Source organism: Pteropus alecto, unplaced genomic scaffold, assembly GCF_000325575.1.
Source record: "Pteropus alecto unplaced genomic scaffold, ASM32557v1 scaffold61, whole genome shotgun sequence".
Classification (NCBI taxonomy): domain Eukaryota; kingdom Metazoa; phylum Chordata; class Mammalia; order Chiroptera; family Pteropodidae; genus Pteropus; species Pteropus alecto.
Window position 1 is genome coordinate 17,643,916 of NW_006434835.1, and position 4,887 is coordinate 17,648,802.

Consider the following 4,887-nt stretch of genomic DNA (forward strand, 5'->3'; position numbering starts at 1 on the left):
CAGCATATATTTATACTGTATGTTCACCTCCCATAGTTACGATTTCTTTCTGTCACCACATATTTGACTCCCTTTACCCCGTCTACCTCCCCCCTCTCCCCCTCCCACACCCTCTGGTAACCACTAGTCTATAGTCCGTGTCCACGAGTCTCTGTTTGTTTGTCCTGTTCATATGTTGCTTTTAGGTTTATATCCCACATATAAGTGATATCATGTGATTTTCAACTTTTTCGGTCTGGCTTATTTCGCTTAGCATGATTATCTCGAGGTCCATCCATGTTGTCGCAAATGGCAGGATTTCATCTCTCTCATCTATACTCTTGATGTTTATCAATCTTGGAAGATTGGTGATAGCATCTCATCCTGACTTTAATTTCATTTCCCTGACTACCAGGAGGTGAAATACCTGAGCTTGCCCTTCTTCCTCCCCGCTTCCCTTTGGCTCCATTCCCTGGTCCCCTCTCTCCGCCCCTCACCGTGCCGTTTCCCAACCTCCATTTTTCTCTCTGTCCCCCCTGCTCCTCTGTGTCTACTCTCCCGGTCTCCTCGTGACATCAAGCACTTGTCCAAGTTAGTGCTCTGTCATTAACCCTTGAGCTGCAGACCTGGGCTCCAGAGCAGCCATCTGCAGGTCTAAGATTTCCGCTTTGTCTTTGCTTCAAAACTTCTGGTTCTTGGCCCAACTTCCATCCCTTCATGGGCCATGGACTTCCTTTCGATAAAACAAAGATAGAAAGAAAATGGCTGTCTATAGTTGCCTGGGCAAAACCTTGACATATGCCCAGGAGACGCTCAAGTAAGATTCTAGCTCTTGGTCAAGGCGAGCTGGCTTTCTCCTGGGGCCGTTGGGGAAAGGTCTGAAGTCTGCTCTTTGTATCTCCGGCTGCTGCACGTAGAGGAGCTGTCGCCACATCTGCAATGGATGGCTGTAGGGAACTGCTCCAGCTTCCTGATCACGGGGAACAAGCAGACGCACAGCACCCAGCACAAAACCTGAAGGCCCGCAACTCCTTCCACGACAGCGGGCTGATTCACTGCCAGGCGGTGGGCGTGGGGCCGGCGGCCGCAGCAAAGGCCTGGTGGTCGCTGGAGATCCGGCCTCAAAAGCCGGCTGCCTCCCATGTGCAGACCACCATCGACAAGAACGCCTGGGGGGCCACCCTCAGCAGCATCCCGCACGTGATCCGCATGGGATCTGCGCGTGGCTGCCATCTGCAGAGCCAGTGCCATCCTGCGCAGCCAGCCGGGGGCCGTGCTGGTGAAGAGGCAGCGGGCCGCCCCACCCTCTAAGCAATAAAAGGGTCAGCTGACCTTTTTCAACCAAAAAAAAAAAAAGGTCTGAAGTCTTCTGAGTTTCTTGCTGGGAGAGAGACCTTTGCCAAGAGCGCTTTCCTGGAATGGGATAGACATTTAGATGCCAGGCATGGCCAAAATGACCTTGTGGACACTCCCATTGGAAAAGATGTTTTACTTCTTCCCACTCCCTCTGGTCCTCTGGTGCCTGTAAGTGTTCGCAGACTGCAGTTTGAAGATCGGAGTCCCTGCTTCTGAACAGGGCTCCCGGAACACCTAAATCAAGCCGAAAGCATTCCTGGGGCAGTGGACCAGGCCGCTTTCTGTTCAGGACTCCGGGACTGCAACCTAGGACAACTCAGACCTTGATGGTGGACATCTCAGGGTGGGTGGCAGACTTCTAAGCCCAGGCCAGCGGCTGCATAATTTCGGGCAGGATTTGACACAATGGCACCATCCCCACCAAGAACCTTGGTCCTCAGGAATGTACTGTCATGGCTCTGACCAGGCCCTGCCATATGGAGGTGACTGTTTTGTGAAAGACTTCGTGGGAGGTTGGAGAAGGAAGCTTTCCTCCTAGCTCTGCTCAGTGAATGGCCAGTATGATGCCTGTAGGGGTGTGGGCCCCAGGATAGCATGAGCTCTTGACAGCTCTCAGTATGTCCTACAGACTCTCTGGGCCTCAGATTAACTCCCCATTTACCAGCCAGGAGACTAGCTGAACAGGTAAAGGCACATCTTGTCCCCATGATGTGAAACTTCACTAAATTACTAGCTCATGTTCCGATCTCTGATTTATATTTGCATCAACATGATACACAGAAGTGAGAGCAGGCTCAGCAGGTTTTGAATTTCATAAATGTATGGATACATTAAGAACCTTTTGTCACAAAGGGCTGCCATTTGCTCATACAGTGCCTTTGCGTGAATTAAAAAAAGACGCCTCTTTCTCGAAAAACTTTGCTTTTATTCATCAGAGAAGGGCTGTAATAAATAAACAAATCTTTACAGTAAGGGATGTCCCCTGAATTGTGATGTCCTGTACAGTGCCCGACCTGGACGATCAAACAGAGCAGCCCTGTTTTTCAAAGACAGTTTAAATAAAACTTTATCTCACTGAAGCCTTTCCCTTATCTTCTAGACCAATGACTCTCACTTCAAAATTTCTGGGGACCGTTCTCAGTAGGGGACTGTTTCAAATGTCACAGACCTCAACATGTACATAGCTTTCTCCTTCCGCTCTCTCTTCCACCCACCCCCCCAAACCAACACGCTGAGCTGTTACACATGGAAGACTGCATTCCTCAGCTGTGTTGGGCATAAGGATGGCTGAGAAGCACCTCTTTGGGCTCTTGGCCATGAGATCTACGGTGTCCTGAGAGGCCATTAAGATGTGGGCACTAACATCATAGGTAAGAAGGGATGTCTCAGAGCATTTCCCAGCAAGGTGGAACTTCAACTGCTCTTGTGAGTGTCCTGCTTCGGCCTGCCTGCTGCCTGCTGCTCACCCCAGAGGGTATCCTGCTCCACCAGGTGTCCCCTCCATTTTGCCATCCAGCCTCAGCCAGGTCTTTAGCTTCTTGCCCCAAAAACTTTCAGGAAGGACATTTCCCTCTCCTTGGGTATCTGAACACACACAGTAAAATAGTTATTAAACAAACAATAATGTTAATAGCCACTTTTTATTGAATACTTGCTAGGGGTCAGAGATAGTATTAAATGCTTTTCACATTTTATTTAATACTCTCAATAACCTTGTGAATAGATATTATTATGTCCATTTTGCACTTAAATGGAGGGTTGAAGAAGCTTAGTGATGGGTTGTGTGCTGAGAGTTTAGCTGTGTGACGTCACTCAGCTAGCAGGTCCAAGTCTGGTGACTCTTCAGGGCTCACTCTGAAATACTGTGTTCCTCCGCTGCCAAGAGCAGAATAGCTCTGTGGCCTTGATCTAGTTCCTTAACCTCTCTGAGCCTCAACTGAGGGCAATAATATCTGCCTTGTTGCTCTGTTTCCAAAGTGAAATGGCGTAACATTTAGTAGCACCGAGCTCAGTGCCTGGCGCATAGCAGCGTGGAACAAGAAATGTTTCCTTCACTTAGTTTCTTCTGAACAAGACTGGCTGGAAAGACCTGCTCTAATTTTAATTCATTCTTTCATGCTACAATTGTTGAGTTGTTACCATGTGCCTGCCACTGTGTTTGCACTTTGTCTGCATTTCTTTAAATTCCCGTGGGTCTGAGAGCTGACCTCACACTGTCTGGAGGACAGATGGCTTATAGGAGTATGAGTCCCATCCAACCCCATGGCAGGGATATGGCAACTGCAGCCACCTGTGGGTGTATCTCCAAAGCTGCTTAGGGGACCCAGGAAAGGAAGGTTATGGGGGGAAGCCCAGCTCACCTGTGCACTGCCTTCCTGCTAGCCCATGTGCCAGTCACAGCAGGAGCCAGGAGCCTGAGTGGGGAGCCCTTGGATATCCCCTCACAAAAGGTCTGGTGGGATGGATATCAGTCTCCCGGTTTTGGGTGGAGGTGGCTGTTGGGGCTATCAGCTCCAAGAGAGGCCAAGTTTTTACCTAGAGGATGAGAGGAAATCAGCCCTGCCTCAGGCTAACAAAGATGGAGGCATCTGGCTGGGGCTGGGTGGGAAAAGGAATGGAATCAAATTGTTTCTGGGGTCAGAATACACTGTGTTCCTGAACTTCTGAGTGCAGCTCTCATGCTCAGGAGGCTTACCTCCCACTTCATTTACAATGTCAAGGCCTTCCACCCTGGCCCCTCACCTTTCTGCCTGCTCCCTCTGGACCCCCCATGCTGCCCTCCTCCAGCCAGGCGAACCCCTGCCTGTGCCTGTACCTTTCTCCCGATCCAGTTGGCTCTGGGATTCTGCTCCGTCACTTCCCCTTCCACCTTCCACAGCCTCAGCCTTTCCCTTCTCCTGGCCATTTCTCTCCTCCTGTGAATATGCTCTAGTAATTTCTACCCATAAAAACACGGAGAACACATCAGCAAACAACACCAACTTCATCCACCCTTCACTCCCCCCCAGCTACCACCTGGTCTTTCTCCTCCCTTTCTCATCCAACATTTCTAGAGCGGCCTATACTCACCGACTCCAGGTCCCCACACGCACAGAAAGTGCTCTCACTAACCTTCAGGATGATCGATTACCTAATGGTCGCATCCATTGGGCTCTGCCCAGTCCTTACCCCACCCGACCTCTTTGCTGAGCTGACTCTTCCGCTCACTCTTTACTCTCCTGGCTTTTCCGGCACCTGTTCCCCAGGTTCCTGGGCTGTCCTTGCTCCAGGCCTTCTGTCCAGGCCTTCTGTCCAGGCCTTCTGTCCGTCACAGCCAGGACTTCTCACTGATGACCATCCTCCTCGAGCCGCAGACTTGCTGCTTTCTGGATGCCTTCACCTGGGTGTCCACGAACCAGCTTGTCCAAACCGGAACTGAGTCTCTCTCTCAGACTGGCCCCTCCTCCTGTGAACACCGCCCTGTGCTCTAGGTGCCCGCGCCAGAAACCAGACTCAGTCTAGATTACCCCCAACTCCCCTTATCCTAAGCGTGTTTCAGGCCTGCCTCTTTCC

The 4,887-nt window shown here is 50.7% G+C and overlaps 1 pseudogene; it reads left to right on the forward strand.

The window, feature by feature from the left end:
* The first annotated feature begins 777 nt into the window (after positions 1-777).
* Positions 778-1,297, forward strand: LOC102884151 (annotated as a pseudogene).
* The last annotated feature ends 3,590 nt before the right edge of the window (positions 1,298-4,887 follow it).